Source organism: Lygodium microphyllum, chromosome 25, assembly GCF_053477565.2.
Source record: "Lygodium microphyllum isolate KBCC chromosome 25, Lygodium_microphyllum_v1.1.10, whole genome shotgun sequence".
Classification (NCBI taxonomy): domain Eukaryota; kingdom Viridiplantae; phylum Streptophyta; class Polypodiopsida; order Schizaeales; family Lygodiaceae; genus Lygodium; species Lygodium microphyllum.
Genome location: NC_141159.1, coordinates 100,912,940 through 100,920,036, shown reverse-complemented (window position 1 = coordinate 100,920,036; position 7,097 = coordinate 100,912,940).

The window sequence follows — 7,097 nt, the reverse complement described above, 5'->3', positions numbered from 1 at the left end:
TTGGGAGGTAGTGCTATATGTAGCTGAAACAAACCATTGTACTCGTCAAGAAGAGCCTTTAACGCTGAATTGTCTTGCACATTGCTAGATTGATCTATATTTTCCTTATTTAACTGCAATACAAAAATTTGAGAGTGTTTCTTGAACTCTTTCTTAAGTTGTTTGGCTATAATGAGCTAATATTCACTTCTCTTTTGGATTCCTTGCAAGTGAACCAGCTATCCAACACTGAAAAACTACCATATATAGCAATGAGAAATCCATAGAAATGGTGCCCAAAGTCTTCAGCCACAAATCACAGCCCAACATAATGTCTGTTGGCCCCATGTCAAGTGAAATTAAGTCTACATTCTACCCACAATTTTTACCAAGATGAATATGTACAAGTAGGCATATTTGAGTAATAATTTATTCACTCCCATTGACAACTTGCACCCTCAGTGGTTGCTATAAATCAGTGGCAAAACATTTCAACCTATCCATGACTCCTCTATTTATGAAATTGTGTACTACCACTGTCTACCAAGATAAACACATATTACCAACCCATGAATCTTGCCTTGAAGATGAAGAGTATTAGGACTCTTTGATCCTTTCCAAGCATCTAGGGAGATAGTACAAATAGTGGCAGCAGCATTCTTATTCTTACTATCCCCTTGTTTATTCTTAGCTCTATCATTGTTTGCTGCCTTGAAATTATTGGTTTGCCTTGAGGCATTGAAGGTTGGGCATGTGGGAACTCTAGGGGTGCTAAATGGCATTAAGCCCTCTAGGCTGCCCAAAAGATGGCTAAGGCAAACCTCTTTGCTATAGTATCCCTATGATACTTACAGGAGCATCTTTCAGCCAATTCAATAGCCTTGAACAAATCAAAAGGTGACTACGTTGAAACATTAGCTGATAATAACTGAGGATCCAAGCCACACATATACTTATGCAGCTTTGCATAATCACTTATGGACTCAATATACATCGTGAAATTAAGAAATTGATTTGTGTAGTCCCGAACTGTCAAGCCATTAAGTGCTTTAAATGCATCCCAAGTATCAACTTGCTGATTTTCCCTCTTAATATTATGCCACCACATATGAGCAAATCCTTCCAAGTAGATCATGGCAAAGTGGATCTTTTGTTCATCATTTCTTAGCAAAATATCAAAGTAGTCTTCAAGCTTTGAAAGCCACTCTTCCAATTCGACTAGGGAAGAGGATTAGCCATTAAATTTGGAGAATATAATATTATCTCTCAACTCTCATTCATGAGGAGTGGCCTATCCAAACTGTCCCAACTGAAATTGATCATTTTGAGTGCCAAAAATAGTACTATTATGAGAGTGATTCCTGCTAAAAGACTATTATGAGGATTTCACCGTGATGAGGAAAACCTTGAAACCGATTACGAGTATCCTTATGACATTGGAAGCCTCAATCCTTGGTTCTCATGCATCCTTGATTTGTTGCTAAACATCTTCATTGGCCTTGGTTTTTCCCCTATTCCTTGCCATGGTTAGGTGCAGTCCCATTAGACTACCTATCACTATTTTGCCCATAACTTGAGCTAGGAATCTCCAATTGACCTACTTTTTTGTTCAAGTCGAATCCAAGGATGCCCTCTTTGAAGTAAGCATAAGAATGCACTCCCAAGTTTTATGCAGAAAAATCTGTAATAGGAAAAGTATTGTTGTACGGTGCAATCCAACACCCTATCTACACTTGTAGGAGTCCTGTTTTGACCTGTTAGTATCTTGTAGGGTCCAACTAGAGCTCCAAAATTGATCAAGGCCCTTAGTAGGACCTGTGGGTACTCTGCAAGACCTGCATCTCAGGTATACTTCTGTAAATGCTAGCAAATTGCTTACAACACCCTGCAAGGGTCAAGAAAGGGATGCAAGGAATCAACTTGTCAATGCATGACTGAAAGGTCATCCCACATGGCATAATACATTGCCTAATCATCTAAATTCACTGTTTGTAACCTTATTCCAAAACTGAGCATGTCATAAACATCTCTTAACTTAATTTCCCCATACATAGGCATCTCCCATACATTCTAAGCATCGTATTCACTGCCATTGACTGTATATGTATTCTCATATCTAAAATACATCCTCAGTAGTATTTTTCCATGCATTTGCAGCCAATAATACATCTATACATCAACAAATACATCTCATACATCACTGCCAAGTCAATATCTTGGTTCTTCATCAAGAGGGTACATGCACCTACAAGCAACTTCAGGCTCCATATCACCAGGAGGTGGGCAAAGTTCCCCCTGAGTCGGGTTGTGCACCCCTTCAAGGTCTTTGATGGCAAGGGGGGTTCACCCCTCTTTTGTCTAGACACCTCACTAGCATCGAGCTTTTCCTCACCCGCAATATACATGACAGACATTTATTAATTAAACACCCAACATGAGATACATTTGGAAGTAGGAATTGAACCTTTTCATGAAATGCATGGAATGGAAAATTGGGATCAAGGGTAGGGGCTTACCAAGCAGTGACTCACTGCTGACTTACCCTTATACAATGGATTTTTTAATGATTTAAGTGGCTCAGTCAAGAAACAACAAGGTAAGCAGAAGCAATAATCCTGAATGAGTTTCAGCATGAATTTACCCATTCCAATGCAATGAGAGTGAAGCAAAATGACTGTGAAGTATTGGACAGCAAATAAGCATCAAATTTATCTCCTAATGCCTACTTGAGCTCTTGCATTCTCTCAAGCAATTGGTTATGGCCCAACAAGAGGATGAATTTGAGAGAATAAGAGTTCAAGAACCAAGTACCTTATGATGCTTGATGAAGATTGCAATCAAACAATGATGCAACCCTTCTTGTGTGCTCCAACATGTTCCATTACACTCCAATAAACTCCATGGTTGCAATGCTCATCCAAGAGAGGAATCTTTGAGCTTGAAAAAGAAAAGTTATTCAATTGGAATAGAAGGATTGAGCTCTCAATAGCTCACAGCTTGCATACATGGGCATAGAAGGGAGATCTTCCATAAATGTACCCCATAATGCCTTCCAAGCATCAAAGGCTCTTCCCAATCATGGATCAGTCACATCAAAATTCCTGCATTGACTGCATTGGCAACAACTTCCTTCTGTCCTAGTTTCAGCAAATACCCCACCAAAGATTTAGTAGGATGCTCCTTAAAAAAATAAGGCATTAAAATGAATATAAAGCTTGATTAAACTCCAATATAAAGTGCTTGAGATCTAAGATCAAGCTCTCAATCATGAAAATCAAGCAAATTAAGACCAGGCTAGGGTGGCACAGACAACACATGCTATTGTAGACTCTTTCCCACTGCTTCTCGCAGTCTCTGAGCCCAACTCCATAGACAAGGAAGGCAATTGAATTGATCATGTTGGATATGGCTTGGCCATGCTCAAGTTGTTCTCTGATGTACTTGTGAAAAGATCTATCATTTCTTTCCAAGACAGAAGACAACATTTGGGTATGTGAACATTGAAGGTGCACCACATGCGTGTAAGGTTGATCAAGTACCCATATACAACTTAGCAACTCTTATTGTGGAAGGGGTGAAGTCTATTTTTGGGCACTTGAACACCGAATTATCAAGCGTGAGAGATCCTTGCCATGCTATTCTAACTAACTTGATGGAGGAAGTAGTAGTGTATATTCATGGAAAGCCGTTTGTATTGTGTGAACTTGAGCAACATGTTCACACACTCAAGCATGTTGGCATTCTTGGACCCATATACAGCTTAGCAATGGATGGTCCTTTGTCAAGGAGTGGACAACGAAAGTATGGGACCTATTAAATTGTTACAGTCCAGAAATAGATGTTCCAAATGTTTGTGTGCCACAGTTGTTACTATCTCTAGTACTTCTCCTTTCCCACCATCAAGTTTATTGTCTGGACCAAGCAAAAACACTAGATAGCATAGGAAGTGCATGTGTAGGGTTGCACGAGCATTTGCAACAGTGATGTGGATGAATGAGCTGAGAAATTGAAAATGCAGCCTCAGAAGATAATGATGAGCCACCCCCACCAATTCAGTGACGCCCGTGGAAGTTTAGGGACATGAGGCAGCAATAGGAGTCACCTCTAGCTGACAACATTCAGCAGCAATCACTATAGATTAAGATCTCAAAGTAAGCATCTAGCTTCTAGAGTAGCTCTGAGTTCAAGATAGTAGAATATAATATGCTATCTTGCCAAGGATCGCAGCCTGAACAACCTTGCAAAGGCACTCGAAGCTTCAATGACTATTCTTCTTGGAGAAAAGCTACAAACTATGAAGCTGAATGATCTCAAGGCCAATGTCATTGAGGCCCTAAACCTTAATTGTGGATGGTGCCCAGAACCTAGTTGTCCAAGTTGTTGGTTCTTCCTGCATGTACGGACGCCATGTTAAGAATGGGGTTACATAGAAACGCCTATTTCCTTAAGCTTCTATGGCATCATTTCATGCATCAAAACACAATGGCTCTAGATGCACATGACATGAGTTTGGGTCCAGAGAAGTTGAGGCAATGGTAGCTACCATAGCTGAGGAAAAATTTTCTAAGATCCAAAGAAGTGGGAGTTGATTCGTCCATGGAAGCTCTCTTGAAAGCTTGAGAAAGGAGAAGCTCAACTTTCCCAAAAGTTAATTGTCTCCTCCAACTTCTGAAAAGTCTTCAATGTTGCTTGTCTTCTTCTTGGAAATGTCCACTTGTCTCTCCAATGTTGCCTACCATGTCTATACCTGTTACCTAAAGTTCTTGGATTTATGTGACTGAAAAGGGAAAACTACACCAAATATGACTAATTGGATCAAGAACCTGAGAGTTCTTGATACCAATTGTCAAGGAGAGGACTAGGAAGAGAGAAAGAGGAGATAGAAGAAGAGAAGCAAAAGAGAGACAAAGACTAGAAGAAGAGAGAGAAAGATAGAAAAGGAAGGAAGGAAGACATGAAAGCTGGAGAGACGGAGAGAAGATGAAGGAGACTTGTTAATATAATTTGATGAGAAAAAAATATCAAGTCCCTTACATCTTATATACTCGTCAGTGTAGCAGGTATTTTTCCTCCATTATTTTATTTCCTTATTTCCCCATGGATTCCCTGTCTCTTACATACACACACACACACACACACACACACACTCTCTCTCTCTCTCTCTCTCTCTCTCTCTCTCTCTCTCTCTCTCTCTCTCTCTCTCTCTCTCTCTCTCTCTCTCTCTCTCTCTCTCTCTCTCTCTCTCTCTCTTTAGAGTCATTAGGACTTGATAGAGAAAGAGAGAATATATACATATATATAATTTTTTATGAGAGAGAAGAGGAGAGGGAAGTTTTAAAATAATGTTTGATGAGAGAGAAGAGATAAAAAATAATTACTAGCTAGGAAGATCAAATTATGTATATATTTATGATATGTTTTAATATGAGACCTAGTAGTTTGAGACTTTTTGAATGAACTATATTGAAATGTTTGAACCTTATAAACAAAAAGCAATCCTCTCTTTTGGGACATTTTTTAATCCTAACATAGAAAACTAATAATTAACATAACATATAATGGCTATTATTTTTTGTATTGTATATTTGGAAAAATAAAGACCTTATCAAAGATTTTAAAAAGTTTTATACTATTGAAATTATAATAAAAATGTGCCTTTTTGTCTAATTGTACTTAGACCAAAAACTTTTAAATAAAGGAAGTTGATCTCGAGTTGGAGAGCGAGAGAGAGAGAGAGAGAGAGAGAGAGAGAGAATGTGTGTGTGTATTTTGATAAAGGTCCAGACTTACATCTCATATTTGAAAAGAGAAAAAGAATTTCAACGTCACCCATAGTGTGACTAGCAAAGCAAAGACTCTGCTAATTCTTAGAGCAAATGTATTTTATTTTGTTGAGAAAATATAGACATACCTCGCTTGGTTAGCTATGATTAAATTCATGATACTATCATTGTCTATCAATTTGTGGAATAATAGTGTTAGGGCTCGGATTCCACCCTATATTTGCTCTTTTATACCTTAGTATTTGTGTGCATGTACGCTTGAAGGTTCAACATATGTAAAGTAGTCTTTATCTTTCATGTGAGGTTTCATACAGGTGCATGTCCTGGTGATCAGGCACTTGTGTCTTTTGAAACCCTGCATAGTGCAAAAATGTGGATATGTCAAGACAACACCAGATTCTTGTCATTGATGTCTGATTCTTATAATATATGCTTGTTTCATGAATATTGGTGCAGTCTACTTCAAGTTCTTTGATTAGGAATGGCTGTGACGGTGTAAATCTATGTGGTATCTTTCAAGACAACAATTCTGCATTGATGAATATGATATGTATCTCATGTCTATGTATTTTTCCTTAATATTATGTGTGTTTAATGGCTATGAATTCACCTGCAACAATAGGATTGTTTTGGCAGACCAGTGTGTCCTATGTTTCTATTATGTCTCTGTGGAGGCATAACCCTTTGGCAATCCTGCTAGTTTCGTGGGCAAAATTCTCATGATTTAGGCATCAAGCCTAGAACCAATTTTTTCATAACAAAAGTTTCAATATCTTTCAAGAATTCAAGGCATTTTTGCATTTTCAACCATTTTTCTACACTTCCACAAGTTGCAGATAGTAGGATATCCTTGCATAAGAAATACCCTGCAGTCAATTTGTTTGAAGGAGGATATCTTGAAGTTCTTGTTCTTGAAGAATCCACTCTCTTCAAAACTTCTTAATGTTATGGATTCGAGGCAAATTATTCAGATTTTATCTTTCTTCTTGAAGATCTTGTTTTCAATTCAGGCTAAAATTTTAGATCTATGATTATTTTGGGAGTTTCAAGATGAAGTCATCATATCAAGATGTCAGGAATATATATTCATAGAGAAAGAAGGTTATGAAGTTCAAAGATGGGAAATATTGATTTGCAATTTTTAGGACAACATATTGTTATGAACAATTGTGCTCTGTACCTAAATGGGCTATAATATTCATGATAGTGCATGCTTATAGCCAATTATGATGTCTATTGTAAGTATAAATGGCATTCCTCAAAATTATATGCAGTTTATGGTTGTTCTTTTATTCAAAGAGTGGTGTGCTACATTATGGATATTTCAAGAGTCCT